Below are 17,662 nucleotides of genomic sequence, written 5' to 3'. Positions count from 1 at the left end.
TTTCGTGTCACACTGAACACCTATTGCATCCAAGGTCATGTTACCACTTTATCTTCAGACTCTCCAACTTAAGGATCACTCCCATTTTACAGCGAGGAAATGAAGATCCAAAAAGGTTAAGATCCCTAGGAGGCAGGAGCCAGGAACCAAAAGCAGGTCGATCTGTCTCTAGCTCTTTCTAGTTTCCCAGTGCCAGTTTTGTTTATTCCGACATAACACAACCAGTATCTTCATTGAGGATCTTATGTTCTTCTATTTATTTAGAAAACAAAAATCAGAGCACTTACTAAAGCAGAAGCTTTCATAACCTAAACAATCAAATCCAAAAATAATAGGTAAAAAATGGATTAAAGCTAAAGTAGGAAATCAAAATACGTACCTTAAACATTTTATTTAAGTTTAACACATAAATGTACATTCATTTGCCAATTTTAATAGGGGGTGAAAGCACTTTGGAGAATGGAATCGATGAGGAGGAGCTCCTTGCTGATTGAAGTTTCTTCTGCTTGATCTAAACCACACCTATAAATGCATCATCTACAATTTCCATTTTGTTTCATTACAAGAGGAAAGCTTTATGAAATCCTTATAAAGCATCTACATACAGAATCCTTCATGACTAATGTTCCTCTTCCTCCCAAACTTGGTAGATATTGCAGCCATGTCTAATGCTACAACCATTATTGTAGTAACTCACCTTTATCAAGTCTTTCCAAAGAATCCAACTTGGTTTTCAGGGAAAAAAAGATTTGCACTCATTTCATCAGTGTACATGATACATTATTATTATTATAAAATCAAGATTACTTGCCATGAAATAGTAAACCAATACAGGAAACCAATACAACTTCTAGTAAGCATACACCTCACCCAGTACAAGCCAAGTGCACCGGCTTGGAAACAACTTACTAACACAAGAGGTCAGCGTATTTATCACCCATAACTGTTTTAGAGAGTAGGAACCCTCATAAATTAGCTAAGTGAACATGGACAAGTGCAATGCAGAGCAGAGTTCAGAAATGAAACAGGCTTAGCCCTCAAGAATTTGTAATCTAGCAAAGGAGATGAACATTCACCAATTAACTACAATACAAAAGTGATCCATGTGATAAGACATAGGAAAACACCATGCAAATCCAAAGGAAAAATTATATTCTACTCCTAACAGTGTAGGTGCTCAACACTTTTTTTTAGCATACTGAGATAGACTTGAGGCAAATTTTCATGTAGACCATGGGTAACATGAGAGGAGGGCATTCCAAGAAAAGCAGTATGACACAGGCACCAAGAAAATGAAAGGCAATGGTATTTATTTATGGGGATCTGCAACAAGTTTGTTTACTGGGTACATGGAAAGGAGAATGAAAGAAATTGAGAGATGAAGTTAAAAAAAAGTTGGGGTCCTATCAAAGGTGGCCTAAGATGCCAGACTTCACTCGGAATGTCTTTGTGAAAACAGTAGGTGTGCTGGAATTTAGCAACAATGTTGACACGATCAACTATTACAGAAAGGTAATAAAGCAATCAGAAAGCCGTCACTATACAATTTTGTATTACTTCCTTGCTAAAAATGAATCTCAATTGTCTTAACTTGTCTTTAAGTATCTCAAGAACAACTAGTTTTGCACTCTAGGAAGCATACTGACTACAGGCATTAACTATCCTCCCCTCAGCAGTGCGTTAGAGAGACCAGCGAAGAAACTGCAAGAATCAAACTAGAAATATTAGTGGTTCAACTAGAGCAGAAAAGACGACATGGGATTGGGAGTACAGGAATATAAAGAGTTGAATTTTGTTCAGCCACAAATGATAGAAGACAGAAAAGCCATAAACAGAATCAAGTTTTAGGGCAGGCAACTCAAGTTTGAACCATACTGAGTTTGCAGTGCCAAGGGGATATCCAGGAGGCTATAACCAGCACACAGAAGAGTACAAAAGCTAAGAGTTCTTAGCTTACAAAAAAAAAAAAAAAAAAAAAGGCAAATCATCCATATGATGGTGAAAGGTATAATAATACAAGGAAGGAAAGAATCAAAGCAGAAATGTCAGAAAACAGCACCATAAGACACTAAGAGAAATACTGAAACTATGAAATTATGTGTCTGCATATTCTAAATCAAGGGTCAGCAAATTTCTTCTGCAAAGGACAAGAGAACAAATATAAACAAATGAACAGGGTTATGTTCCAATACACCTACATTTATGGACTCTGAAACTTGAATTTCCTAGAATTTTCACATCATAAATTATCCTTTTGATTTTTCTCTCCAACTACTTAAAAATGTAAAATCCCTTCTTAGCTCACAAGCCATAAAATACAGGTGGCAGGTTTAAATTGGCCTGTGAGCCACCATTTGTCAACTCCTGCTGTAACATCGAACAACGGTAAGAGAACTGGATTAACTGTCCTTTTCCAAACTTCTGAAGGCAGTTTTTCCTTTAAATATATTAATAACTTACCAGATGTTCATTAGTTTGAATGATTTCCTTAAATTTGACTAATTGCTTAAATTTGATTCTGCTAAGAGATAACTACATGTGTTGACAATAATCCCCATTGGTTAAGAATATTGCCTTCCACTAAAAAGAGGTATTACCTTGAACGGGAAAAAAATACACTTGTACTACAAATACAGCAAAGGTACTGGATGAAAATGATTACCTTAGCGTTTGTCCCTCACTGCTTTCAAACTCTTAGTTTTCTTTAAAGTGACTGTAATCTAAAGATGAGAAGATTCAGTAACAGTCTGCATATAAATTCCTAAATTTTATAAAACCTATAAACATCAGTAATCAACGTAGGGGTCATGAATAACAATTAAAGGGGAAAAAAAATCAGTGCAGAATGTCAACTTCTGACAAGCAGTCTTAATAAATACAAACCATGTTTGGTGAGGAAGGACTCCTTACCCCCAAGCCACTCCTTGTACCTTAGCTGTAGCTCAGGGGCAGGAACAGGACTCCTTCTTCAATCACTTGCTGCGGCAATGAGCTGTAACCCAAAAAAACTGTAATACCAAATGAGAGTATAACATTGCCCACAAGGCTCAAGTCTTTCATTACTGGATAACTATTTTAAGTTGTCTGGCTTCAAGCAGACAAAACACAAAGGGTGATTATTAAAGATACAAGCTAAGTCATTCAAGGAGGGCCCATGAGAAGAAAAGGACTAACTTAGCCATCTGACAGCTAGAACAAAGAGGTTTCCTTTTGGACTTTTGTTGGCTACCACCTGAGCGCAGAAATGTCACTGTTTCCTCATTATCAAATGTTGCCAACAAGCCAAGCTGCAATGGACCTAGGTCTGGCTAGTCCAATACTTGAGTTCATCTATGTCTCCAAAAGGTATCTAAACTGTAAACATTTTGTAGGTATTACTTTCAGAAGATCCTACCCTGGATACAATTCTAGAATACAAAACTGCCAGCTTTTTCCAATCAAAAAGGCTTGAGTAAAGACAAGACTCCTCACCATACAGTCTGAAAACATTTCTACATTTCAAGAACTGGAATCTCACTACACTTTTATTTCTAAACTTAGGTTATAAATTAAACTCAGATTACAACATAAAACTATACCTATAAAGAACTATTTCAATGAGTGATTTTAAAATTTAAAACAGAATATGCTTTTCAACAAAATTTAAAATGAAGAGTAGTAAACATAAAATAACTGGTAAACTGTTTTAATGAAAAACTCAAGATTTCCAAAGTAGCCATCTGTTCTTTTATTCCTATTATGGATGTATACATAAGATATATAAATGGTACTTTATCATATACACTTGAGTTTATTTAGTAATTAAGCTAGTTATTACTTTAACCATTAATCTTTAACTCCTCATGTAAAAATTCCTGAGTACCAATGAGAAAATTCAGGAAAACATTTTTGCCCAAGGCTTTCACAACTCTAAAATATGCTAACTCTGGGCAAACATACTAAGACATGATAATTAAAATGTTCCTAATCTTAAAAAGTTCCTAAACTAAGTAACTACAGAATATAAATGTTCTGTATAACTTTTTTTTCACCTCAAAATTCCTCTTCCTGAACCCATCCTAAAAGTAAAAATTTTACACAGTTTACACAGCTTTTCCTGGGCTTCTCTACACAGTATGTGGCTTTATCATTCATGAATTGGCAATTCTGTCTCCTGCCTAACTGAAATTAAATACCAATGTTTAAAATCTAATTTCAAGGTGAAATGAAAGCACATCAGCCACTTTCTCAGACTCTCCAGAGAAGGGTCCTCAAAAATCAGCGTCAGACCTTACCCACCAATGCAGGACCCTTCCTCTCTCTACTTGAATGTTTCCACTGCAAGAGGCCAAGGTGGAGGTGAACAAAAGAACTCTCCATCTCACAGAAAGTTTGTGTCTTTTTCAGTTGTTAGAAAACTCCTCCCATGCTATCTGATACAGGTGTAACACAAATAAAACCTTTTTATCCTAGAGACCCTTCTACAAATATGATCAAAGACTGGACTAAGCAACAACCCTTTTAACTGGCTGTAGTTATCACCTTCGAAGGCCTGGTTTCACAATATCGTTTATTTACCATGTCCAATTTCTGAATTTAGCCACACTTTTACCTACTTTTCATATTAAATTAAATGTTGGGAAAAAACAAAAATAAAGCATTTTTTAAAACACAATACATTAAGGCAAAATTCCGGCTAAATGGCACCTGTAAATAAATTTCTTCTTGGGAAGACTGGTAACTACATTCATAAATGCATAAACTTGCAAGTGTGACAAAAGCAGACTCCTTTAACTCCCAGTTGCAACTGAGAAAAACACAGCACTGGAAATTCTAAGTGATGGATCAACACAAAATTGTACAGTTCAAGGATTCATTCTGTATACTACACCCTTAAATCTTTCAACGGGAACCCCCACAGGTGACTGTGCTACAACACAGGGGGTATCCCATACAAAACCTGCTGAAAGCTTCAACAGTTTCTGCATTTTCAGCTTAAAAATTCTTATATGCTCATTTTTAAGGACCCCAGCTAAGGGTCAAAGGAAATAAAATTGGGGGAGGGGGAATAATAACACACTCCAAAGAGACCAGGAATGCTCCAAACAAAAAATGCTGGAAAAACTAAGCTACATCAGTCTCAACTTCAAGTCTGTTGTTTAGTTGTCAACGTAAGCCTACTTCCTCAATTCCAAGACCCCTTAATGATTGGTTGGGGGCTAAGCTGGAGTTAAACCATCACACTGAAGGGGGATACATCTCAGGATCTAAAAATATGAAAAACATGCCACTAGGAATTGAGGGGTCACTACAGGCCTCCTGCAGCCGAAACAAACTGCCAGAGACTAGAACTAGGGTTCCCCAGGCCTGCCAAAGGTCTAGGAGCCCACAAGTGGCATTTTGCATCACATACACCTTCTTCATTCATTCCCCCCCAAGTATGGATCTTATCTTAAGAATCTAATTTTCCTAAGTTGAAAGCAAAATTGTCCAAAACTTGAAGTCTGTTATACATTTACAACCTACTCCAAAACTATTTTATTAACAGAAAAAAAAAAGAAATTTCTGCAGTTGTTTAATCTGACTTTATTCAGGTCAAGAACTCTGTAACACAACTTCACCATTGTTACAATGTCCTATCTGTACCCACGGAGGCCACCTCCTCCAGGGAAGAGTTCACCTTCATTATCTGTTAATGGACTTGCACCACATTCCCCCCCCCCCCCCCCCCGGGATTTCAAGGCAAGTATCAAATTATCCTCACCAAACTATACGCTACGTGTCTTACCTGAACTAGAATAAAAAATGTTTGCACCACATACAGGAGCATACAAAAAAAAAAAAAAAACAAACAAACAAAAACAGGATACGAAGGAGTACAAGTAACACGGTAATGCAAGTACAGTTAAACTAATCTGCTTGAAGCCAGTTAACTAACCTATGTATTTGGCAGTTATGCTAAAAACAAAGAGTGCGGAGTTTTCATTTCAAAGGTTTATGCAAGGAACAACTATCACGCCTATACTCTACTACTACTAGTCTGTCTGGTCCCCAAAACAAGGTAAAATAAATTTCAATAACCACGTTTCCCAGGCTCTATGGTATCGCCTAAAAGCCACAGGTTAAAGGGAGGGCTTAACCAGTTCCTACATAATTAAAAACGCTTCCTTTTTAATAATGTGCTTCTGGTTTTTCCTTGTTCCCTACTCTCCCTACGCAATAATATCTTAGCGTGGAGGGCTTAGAGCCAGAAAGGGGGAATCCTCCGGAGGCTAAACAATACAATCTTCTCTTCTCCCAGATTCTGGGAGCACAAGCTCGGGACACAATGGCACAGCCTCTCTAGCCCTGATCAAGAGGCACTGGTGTCCTTTCCCACTCTAATGTGCGGAGACTACAGAACAGTTGCCTCAAGCTCCGTGATCACCGGTTTTTCTGTAAGGTCGGACCGTGATCCCAAGGCTTAAATTTAAGTTCAACCAAACTTCAGTGAATAGGTATTGACCCTAAGCGTGCGTGATTCTGGCGCTGGAGGACGCTCTGCTTCCCAAGTTGAGACGTGAGAGAGTTTTTATTATTATTATTTTTTATTATACGGGAGTGGGGAGGGGGAGCGGGGGAATAGAGGGGGTGGGGGTGGAGCACAGACCACACTCTACGTTACCGAATTCACGGGAAGGATGGGGATTTCGGCGAAGGCTTGTGGAGTACCTGACCCAGAACAGAGGACGAAGAGCCGCCTCCGGGCCGCGGGGCCCTGTCCTCGGCCTCACCATCACTTGCAACGAACGGGCTCGCAGGTTCGCTTAGCATCCCTCCAAAACCTGAAGTCCCCTACCTCAAGATCAATCAAAAAGCAGGGGGAGCCAAAGTTTCTTCCGGAAGGCGCAAAAAAAGGCCACAACTTGGATGAATGAAACTGGGCTAAGGGCACCCGGAGCAGGATTTTCGCTCTAGTCAGAAAAAGAGAAGTCAAAGATTTTCTTTTTTTTTTTTTTTCTTTTCTTTTTCTTTTTTTTTTTTTTCAAAAAAAAAAAAAAAAACGTGAGGTCGGTTATAAGCGCCCGTGGTCCAGAAAACTGCACAAACACGCTGTGGAGAACACGTTTTATTGAGCGCGGACGGCTCCGGGGCGGCCGGCGGGCGCTAGAGTGGAGGCGGAGCGGGCGGAGCGGCGGCGGCGGCGGCGGCGGTGGCGGTGGCGGCGGCGGCGGCGGCGGGGCCGGCGACGAGGCAGCTTCGCGACGGCGGGAGCGGGGCCGGGCGCTCGCGCGTGTCCTCCCGCGGACCTTCAGGGGCTCCCGCGGCCGCCCCGCCCCCCGCCCGCCCCGCCGGCCGGCCGCGTGCGAGGCACACCCTCCCGCGGCCGCGCTCCCGCGCGGGCACACCCCCGCCTCCCGCGCGCACGCGGCCTCGCGCGCCGGCCGGCCCACGCGCGCCCCCCTCAGCGCGGACGCCCGCCGCCCGCCGCCCGCCGCCCGCCCGCGGCCCCGGCCGCCCCCCGCCCGGCCGCGCGGGGAGAGCGGGGGGCGACGGCCTAGCGGCTGAGGGCGGGGGCGGGGGCGGGGGCGGGGGCGGCGGCGGCCGCGCGGGAAGGCGGGCTGTGTGTGGGGGGAAGGTCACTTACCCGCTGCATGGCTTTCAGGATCAAAGCCAGCTCGTAGCGGGGCATGCCCGGAGGCTCGGCGCGCGGCTCCGGACCGAGCCGGCTCCCGGGACGCAGGAGGGGCGGGGACCGCGGGGGGCCTGACGCGCTGCTGGGCCGGAAGGCTCCCGGGCGGCGAAAGCACGCTCCGGCCGAGCGAGCCCGGGCTTTAAGGCTCTGGCAGCTGCGCAGACGCCCGGCCACGCCCCCCTGCGCGCCCCGCCCCCTCGCGCCGCGCCCCGCCCCCTCCTTAAGGCGGCCGCGCCGCGCCCCCTCGGCAGTCCGCTTCCCCCTCCGCGGGGGGCACCCCTGGCCCCGCAGCCGCCGCGCGGGCGCGGGCGCGGGCGCGGGGGCGGCGGCGGCGCCGCGGGCTCGGCCGGGAGGGGGCCAGCGCGGGCCGCACTCCGCCTCCGACCCTGCCGCCGCCGCCGTTCCAGCTACCTACGGTTCTCGAACCAGCTGGAACTTTCCACGCCTTCCGTCTCCTCCCGGGCGGCGGGCTAGCGGGCGCCCTCGTGTGCGTGTGCGTGTGCGCGTGCGCCGAACGGTGCGGTCTGGTCCGGGCGCGCGCCCCTCGCCCGCGGCTTCCCCGCGCGGGGGGACCCTGGAAGGCGGCCGCCGCTGCTCCGGGCGGGGTCGCGGCCGGGCCTGGGCTCTCCCCGCCCGCCGTTGCGCAGGGGAGTTCCAGAACGTTCCGGCCGGGGACTGCGCTTCCGCGCGCGGAGGGATGCTCCGGGCTACCTTGCCCCTCCGCGCCCCCTGCCCACCGCCGTGCACGGGCGGCCGCAGACGCGGATTCCCGGGGCCCCTTCCCCGGCGAGGCGGGCGCAGGGCGCGAGGTCGGGTCAGCCCCCGTCGCTCGCCGGCCGCCTGACCTTGGCGGGCTCCTGCAGAAAGGGGAGGTGAAGGGCACCTACTTCCCAGGGCCGCGATGCCTTTGAGTGAGCTGATGCACGTAAGCTGCGGAGAACGATGCCTGCACAGACCCGGGCGCGACACAGGCATCTGTTGTTGTGTGAGCCCGGCCTGCCCCACGTGTAGTTGCCAAGGGCAGGCTAATACTTTGGCTCAAACCGATATTCTTTAAATGTTTGCTCAGCGTTCATTTAGAGGACCAGCTGCGAACTTGGAAAGCCCTTTTAGTAACCGTCTGGGAGCATGAGCGTGCCCTGGAGGGAGGAGAGTCTCGTGGTACGTTCCCTTTACCCCCCAAAGAGGCACACAGGGCTCACCTTTCCCTCCAGCCATTGGCTCTACTTTTCCTGGCAGGCGTTGAACAAAATGCTTTTTTTTTTCCCCCAGTTCCACTGCTTAGAGACTGAGCCCCTTGCAGCTGTCGCCCCCGAATACTGTGCTTGCCCCCATTAGAAAGGGCTGTAGGTGAAATGTCTGTATTTAAAGTGCTTTGATGCTAATAGGTAAAACTTACTGAGCACTTAGACTTGTGTATCAGGCACTGCACTAAGGTTTTCACATGCCCCTCCTAAAATTCTTACTTTGTGAGGCACATACTATTATTAACCCCCCACTTTAAGGATTCAAAAATACAGGAACACAAAGGTTATGCAACTAGGCCCAGGTCAAACAGTAATAGAAAATTTGGAACAAGACTATAGGAAGGCTGAGCCCATACCTAGTCCAGCCTCTGGTTACCTCGCAGCACGCAGATGAAGATGCCAATGATATTATTCAGATTTACCACGTGTTCCATGTAAAACAAGAATGGAGTCTCTTTGTCACCTTATCCAGACACTTTAGTATCTCTCAGATCTTATCTCTCTCCCCCATCAAAATTAAGATGATTTTTGAACACATCTATTCTGTGATATCTGGGTTTTAACATTTTCTGTTCTTGGACTTCACAACTCATACTCTTCCAAAGAAAAACTACACAGGTATTAATACAAATTACTTGGTTAGTGTTGACTCATTTCACTTTTGGGTAAAAAAAAAAAAAAAAAAAAAATAGAATAATATAAATAAATAACAGAAGAAAGCAAAGACTTTCTGAACCATAGGTGGGTTACAGGTTTTCTAGGATGGTCCCTACTTCAACTGTCCCTCCTGTTATCAGCCACGTGTTCCAGTTTGGGAATGATAAAATATGGACTCCGAGGAAATATACCAGGCCAAAGACCAAGTCAATACCACCAGGTGACTTCAACTCTTAGCATTCCCCCTCGGAAGTCCCATACTTTTTCCCTACTACCCAGGGATGAGTGAAGGGTCTAGCTCTTTGACAGTCTAGCATGTTGATAGTATAAGGAAATTAGTCTGATTGCACAATGCCCCAACATAGCACCCCCAACCATCCCAATCTGGTGGCTGCCCAGGGGGCTCACTCCATTCCTTCTGAAAGAGAGAGAAAGGGCAACTACCCTGATTTTCCCTCTTCAACTTTTTTATTTATTTGTTTGTTTTAAGGATTTTATTTATTTATTCATGAGAGACAGCGAGAGAGAGAGAGAGAGAGAGAGAGGCAGAGACACAGGCAGAGGGAGAAGCAGGCTCCATGCAGGGAGCGGGATGCGGGACTCGATTCAGGGCCTCCAGAATCACACCCCTGGCTGAAGGTGTCGCTAAACCGCTGAGACCTCTGGGCTACCCAACTTTTTTTTTAAAGCACAGCACCAGAATGCTCATGGGCTCATTAAAAAATGATAAAATCACAAGGAATGCTGATGCAAATTTAGTGTCCTCCTACATAACTATAAATTTAAATTCACCAGATTTTTTGAATTATATACTATGTATATAAGTCAGCATTTAGAATTAAGAAATATTACTGTAGTATTTAATGTATTAAAATTACTCCAGTACTTAGGAATAAGCTTACCCAAGGACACAAAAGATCTGTACCCTAAAGACTATAAAACACTAGTAAAATAAATTAAAGCAGTCACAAATGAAAAGATATCCATGTTCATGGATTAGATGAAGTAATGTTAAAATGCCCAGACCACCCAAAGTGATTTACAGATTAAGTGCAATCCCTATCAAAATCCCAATGTAAATTCTTAGAGAAATAGGGGGAAAAAACCTTAAAAATGAATACAGAATCACAAAAGAATATTGAAAGCAATTCTCCACAAGAAGAATGAAGACAATATATATTCTAATTTCAAACTATATTACAAAGCTATACCAATCAAAACAGTAGTATAATGGCATAAAAACAGATATATAGACCAATGGAACGGAACAGAGAAGCCAGAAATATGCATATACGGTCAACCAATGGTCAACTGATCTTCAACAAAGGCCCAAGAATACACAATGGGAAAAAGGCAGTCATTTCACTACAGCATTGGGAAAACTGGATATCCACATGCAAAAGAGTGAAATCATATCCTTATTTTATACCACACACAAAAATCAACTCAAAATTGGAATGCCTGGGTGGCTCAGTTGGTAAAGGGTCTGACTTCATTTGGGCTCAGGTCATGGTCTCAGGGTGGTAATATCGAGCTCTGTCAGGCTCCATGCTCAGCAGGGAGTCTGCCCAAGATTTTCTCTCTTCCTCTCCTTCTCCCTCTCCTCTTGCTCTTGTGTAGGCTCTCTCTCTCTCTCTCTAAAATAAATAAATATTTTTTCTACCTTTATCTTTTGATTGATTTAATATTTTATTTAAATTCAATTTGTCAACATAAAGTATAACACCCAGTGCTCATCACATCCTGTGCCCTCCTTAATGCCCGTCACCCAGTTACCCCATCACCCCCAACCTCCCCTTCTGCAATCCTTTTTTATTTTCCAGAGTTAAGAGTCTCTCATGGTTTGTCTTCCTCTCTAATTATTTCCCACTCAGTTTCCCTCCTTTCCCTTATGGTCCCTTTCACTATTTCTTATATTCCACATATGAGTGAGACCATATGATAATTGTCTTTCTCTGACTGACTTATTTCACTCAGCAGAATACCCTCCAGTTGCATCCATGTCAAAGTAAATGGTAGGTATTCATCCTTTCTGATGGCTGAGTAATATACCACATCTTCTTTATCCATTCATCTGTCAAAGGACATCGTGGTTCCTTCCACAATTTGGCTATTGTGGTCGTTGCTGCTGCGAACATTGGGGTGCAGGTGTCCCGTCGTTTTACTACCTCTGTATCTGTGGGGTAAATACCCAGTAGTGCAATTGCTGGCTCATAGAGTAGCTTAAAATCAATATATCTTTAAGAAAATCAACTCAGACTTAAACATAATACTTGAAACCATTAAGCTCCTTGAAGAAAACACAGGGAAAAAACTTCTTGGTGTTGGCCTTGGTAATGATTTCTTGGCTATGATACTAAAAGCACAGGTGACAATTGCAAAAATAGGCAAATGGGATTGCACCAAACAGAAAAGCTTCTGTACAGCAAAGGAAATAACAAAATGAAAAGGCAATCTATAGAGTGGGAGAAAATATTTACAAACTATATGTCTGATAAGGGGTTAATATCCAAAACACATAGGAGCTCATAAAATTTTATTTAAAAAGCAACAACCACAAATAATTATCTGATTTAAAAATGGGCAAAGAGTATATAGAGGACTACCAGGTACACAAAATATGCTTAATATCACTAATCATTTGGAAAATGCAAATTAGAACTACCTTGAGGGGGCACCTGGGTGGCTCAATCAGGTAAGCATCTGCCTTTGGCTCAGGTCATGACCTCAGGGTCCTGGGATCAAGCCCTGTGTCAGTCTCCATTCTCAGCGGAGTCTGATTCTCACTCTCCATCTGTCCCTCCCCCTATTCATTCTCTCTCTCTCTCTCCAAATAAATAAATAAAATCTTTAAAACAATAAAAAACTACAACAAGATATCACCTCAAACCTGTCAGAATGGTGTCAAGAGTTAAAAAGTATAGTGGAAAACAGTATGGAGACTCCGGAAGAAATTAGAACTACCATTCGATCCAGGAATCCCTATTATGGAGATATCTATCTATCTATCTATCTATCTATCTATCTATCTATCTTTGGAAATCAGATCTTGAAGAGCTATCTGCACTCCCATGTTCATTGCAGCATTAATCACAATAGCAAGAATATGACAAAAGCTAAATGTTTATGGGCATATAAAGAAAATGTGGTGCAATGAAATGCTAGTTAGACTTTAAAAAGAAGGAAATCTTGCCATTTGAGATAAACTGGAGGACAGATACAGACACAAAAGGATAGATACTATATAATCACTTACATGACACATCTAAATATTCAAACCCATAGAAGCAGAAAGTAAAATGGTGGTTGATAGGACCCGGGAGAAGGAGGCAATGGACAATGGGGTGGTATCAGTGAAAGAGTCCAAAATTTCAATTATACAAGAAAAAAATTATTCTGTAACATAGTGTCTCCAAAACATTTAATGTGGTATATGTCAAAGATTTGATTAACCAGAAATCTTGATTCATTTTCGAGTATGATTTTATGAGAGGCAATAGAAAAGAAAAAATAAGTTGAAATCCAGTCCTATTTCAAGAAAGTAATGTCAGTGTATGCCCTGGGGCAGCTTAATCATCTTTACCTTCTTATTTTATATTACTGTATGATAAGGCTTTACCTTGAGCTCACAGAAGGTCGTTATTTCTCAAAGATATGTCAAAGACAGGCCTTGTGCATCTAAAGACAGCTCTCAAAAAAGTGAAGAAATGGAAATGTTTTCAATGAATGGAGAAAGTAATCCCACAGTCCAACCAAGTCATATTTTCAGCTGTCAATCACCACGCCCCTCAGCCTATCATCCTCCCCCTGAGGAAAGTACACCACCATTTCTCTGCCCGACGGCTCAACTTATGACCCAGACCCAAGTCACACATTTCAAACTTACTTTGTTTTTAAATGTTTTAACTCACTGGTGTTTCTAAACCCCTTGCACACACTGTCACCCACCCTCTTAGTGCCTCGCTGGGTCATCTCCCATGTGCTGATGGCTGTGTGCCTTGCAGAATGAAACAATAGTGTGCAACATACATATATTATTAGTGGGACATTCATGTCACATGTCAATAATGCTGGAGGTGTTAAACAGCTTTATGTTCTTTCTCCACAAGCACAAAATCCAGAGCACACATGGAAGAATTTTAGATTTAGTAAAAGGAACAAAAGCCATGAGCTGGAGAGGGTGCAAGAGAATGAAGCAGTGTCTGAACGGGTCTTCAGGGGGTAAGGCTTCCTGCCAGAGGAGCATCTGGTAAAATAAACCAGGGGCACCATCACTCAGGGTGAGGCCTGAGAGGTACAGGAGCCCAGCCTGCTCAGCACGCAGCAGTTTTCAGGCTGGACATGAAAGGGCAGTATGTGATCAGACCTGAATGGATTTGAAAGAGTCAAGTTCATGAGCTGGGTCAAGCTCGGAGGGCATGGCACAGGTGCTGGCGGGAATCATAGGAAGGAGTGTTAGGGGATAGAATCTGTAGGATCTGGTGAGTGATTGGATACGTGAGGGGCAGCTCATGAGGCCAGTGTCACCAACGGACCCTGGGTTTCTGTTCAATAAACATTCTGGACTGACTTGCCTTTGTTTTGGTCATGCCTCCATGTGGCATTTCCTCAGCTTCTAATTCATAAAGCTTATATTACAATTCAATTTATTAGTATTTTTGTCTCTCTGGATGTCTTACGTCTGTAAATCTTCATAGCAAGATTCAAATCTTCTGAAGAACTGAGATGCTATCTTTTATTTATCTAAGCAGTCTCCATATTCAGGCTTTCAGCCAAAAGAAAGAAAGTGGTAGTCCTAAAGCCTACGCAGATCCACCACCCAATTGATCTGGCCACCCAAGAACTATTGGAAGTTGGGGGGTCATGACACCACCAGTCAACAATTTCTGGTAAGAAGGTCAATAGACCACTATTATCTCAAAGTCCACCCTCCATGAGGATCATCTCACAGGTGTTGCTAGGGTTCTGTTGACTCGTGTTGGGGAGAATGCCCTCATTATAATGAGAAGGGATTACATAGATTTGGTACAAGGAGCAAAGACCTATAATCTAGGCACTAGATTATATCCAATAGTTATGCAGCCCCCCCATTGACTCCAGGTCAAAACAGAGTTGTGCCCTTGATCTGAACTTCATTGGACTTTCCTTTTGCTATAAAGGCAGATGACAGGCAGGTAAGAACATGTGGGAGAGAGAGAAAATTCCAATGGAGAACATATTCAGGAAGTAAATGATCTTTTGCAATGAAGGACGTATCTGGTAGGAAGTCTAACCCCTCAAAAGCAGCTCTGAGGAAGAGTTTATAACTTTAGAATGTATCTCAAATCAGGATACAATGTTTTAATATTAGATAATATCTATTTTTCCAAATTGCCCATATTTTTAAAAATCAACTTACTGGCAATAATAATAGCAGCTATTTATGCTGCCAAAAAGAAAAAAATCCTTACATGCAATTAAAATTACAAGATAATTGGGGGCTTTCAGGTGATACCTCCTACAATAAATCATCTTGAACTTTCAGCCTCCAGTTACCACAACCTTAGGAGAACATTTAGGGAATATCTTGGGAATTTAGCTCCCAACTTGAATAAAGAAGTCCACAACTGAGCTTAATACTAAATACATAATTACTAAGAAAATTATAAATAATCCTATTTTGGAGAACCTCCTGTTGTTAATGGTTCAGTGATTAAGACATGGTCAAGTTCGTAGATGCAGAAAGGAGAGCAATTGGTATGCCGGTGAGGAAGGCCATCTTCAGGCCTGGGATTCAGCACTACTTAACTTGACTCCAGCTGCAAGCCCACAGCTTTTATCCTTGACAGGCATTTCCTCCAAGAAATCTCTTACATGTCTGATCCTATCTTTCTATCTGCTTCTTAGAGAGCTAGAACTGAAAAGCGTCATCTCCATTTTATCTTGTGGCCCTAACAATACCTAAATTCTCAAAAAAGAAACTCTTGTGCCCTCAGTGCCAAACAGGGGGACAGATACCTGATAGATGCTGAGCAAACATACATGCATACATACATACATACATACATACATACATAAGATGTTCACTCCGTATGAATGTGTTTTTAGTGTCATCTTGAAGGCAGAAGAAAACTGTTTGGCCCAACTCTCTTCTTTCCATGGGCCTAGCCACAGGCTGTGCTTCCTACTGAAAAGGTGTGGCTGGTGTACAATGATGGACAAAGGAACTAAGATTTCACTTTTTTTCCATGAGGGAACAGCCACGTCTCCCATTAGGTCATTGGCTTAGGAACACACTCACTGGCTCCTCATTCTGTAGTTCAGAAGCTTCTGACCACAACCCCAACCTACCAGACTTGTGAAAATTCTGGTCACTGCCAGTGGCAAGGAGAAGGGGCCCATGATAAGTGGCCTCTAAGATGGGCTCTAATGATCCCCAACTACTGGCATTACACTTTGTATAATTCCCTGTCCTCCAGTGTGAGCCAGGCTTAAAGACCAATGAGTAACTGAATACAGCAGAAGTGATAGGATGTAACTTTTGAGTTGACATTATAAAAAGACTGGGGCTTCTTTTTAATAGTCTCATTTGTAGAGTGGAGAAGACACTGGGTTGAGAGTCAGAAGACCTGAGTGTAATCTTTGTCCTGAGGGCACTGAGCAAGTCATTTTCATCTCTTTATGTCTTGGGTTCTTTATTCATTAAATGGGTTAGATAATTTCTAACTAATGACCATGATTGTTTTATATAAGGAATAAAAGCCAACTTTTACTGAGTGTTGCTTTATGTATCTTTAGTATCAGTGTGCTCTATGCTCACAGCAGTTCTATGTGTGATGACTTATCATCTTCATTTCATACAATGGAATAGTATTCAGCAATAAAAAGAAGTAAACTATCGACATGTTTGGCAACGTGGATGAACCTCAATTATGCTCAATTATCCGCCTGAAAAAAAAAAAAACCCACATACTTAATGATTCCATTTATATAAAATTCTGGAAAATTCAAACTACAGTAACACAAAACAAATCAGTGGCTGCTTGAGGTAGAAATGAAGAAGGGGGATTATAAAGGGATGTGAGGAAACATTTAGGGATGATGGATATTTTTAATAACTTGATTAAAGCAATAATTTCATGGATGCATACATATGTCAAAACATCAAATTATATACTTTAAGTATGTGCAATTTATTAGGTATCAATTATAGCTCAAAAAAGCTGTAAAAAATATAAATCATTCACATCATTTTTATACTTAGGAAAGTCATTTTCTGTCATTGTTCTGATATATTTCTATTCACATCTTCCCTATTTCCCCTTCCCCAAATTCCTGAATAAGAGGTCAAGACCATGCTCACCTCTGAGCAATTAAGGAAAAAAATGTCCATGTGGAAAGAATTTTAAGTTTTGCAAGAGATGCAAAGATGGATAAGAAATAGTCCATGTCTTTAGGAAGTTATAATCTACATAGGCAAGGATGATGTAAGTATGTTTATTCTTTTAATTTTTTTAATATAAGTATGTTTAAAACTAAATAGTCTAACAGAGTTTAAGTATCAATCCTAAAAAATAGAAAGTATATAAAAGGAGAGTGATTAACTGCCTAATGAGTACAGGCAAAAATTTCCAAAGACACATGACTTTGGGCTGGGATGGCTTGGGAATGTTTCATGTAGGATGTGGGATTTGAGCTGGAATGTGAAGAATGGATAACATTTAGATAGACGGGAGGAGAAAAGAGGATAAACACAAGATGTTTTGGTGGGGTCAGAGGATGGTGACATTGAGTGAATAAATTTGACAGGAGGAAAGGTGTCTGTAGAAGACTCACAGGGCTTAACCCTACAAAAATGATACCAGAGTTGGAGAGTCTTGAGTACCAGGTAGAGAGTCTAAACTCCTGGCCTTTATTTCATTTTAATAACAAGAAGTTAAGGAGCCTTTCACTGTTGGAATCATTCAGTAGAGAGTGTCTGAGCACATATGAGGGATATGGAAAGGAGATAATCTCTCTGAAAGGACAAGTCCCTCCCAATCCCCAGACACTGGTCACAGGTTCATGGGCTTTGAAAGCATCATGAGAGGTAGCACTGGAATTCTGTCTGATTGTATCTGGGTTC

At 42.6% G+C, this 17,662-nt stretch overlaps 1 protein-coding gene across 2 annotated transcripts in view; it reads right to left on the bottom strand.

Annotated features, from left to right (window-relative positions):
- SLC5A3 (solute carrier family 5 member 3) overlaps positions 1-7,191 on the bottom strand; it is a 33,246-nt gene extending 26,055 nt beyond the window's left edge. The window contains exon 1 of one of the 2 annotated variants that reach the window (XM_072806847.1): positions 6,691-7,191. The gene's annotated coding sequence lies outside the window, so the exon portion shown is untranslated. The remainder of the gene's footprint in view (positions 1-6,690) is intronic. The other variant, XM_072806848.1, reaches the window with a different exon arrangement.
- Between the last annotated feature and the right edge of the window lie 10,471 nt (positions 7,192-17,662).

The sequence above is a fragment of the Canis lupus genome, chromosome 30 (assembly GCF_048164855.1).
Source record: "Canis lupus baileyi chromosome 30, mCanLup2.hap1, whole genome shotgun sequence".
Lineage (NCBI taxonomy): Eukaryota > Metazoa > Chordata > Mammalia > Carnivora > Canidae > Canis > Canis lupus.
This window is presented reverse-complemented; position numbering and strand designations above follow the sequence as displayed.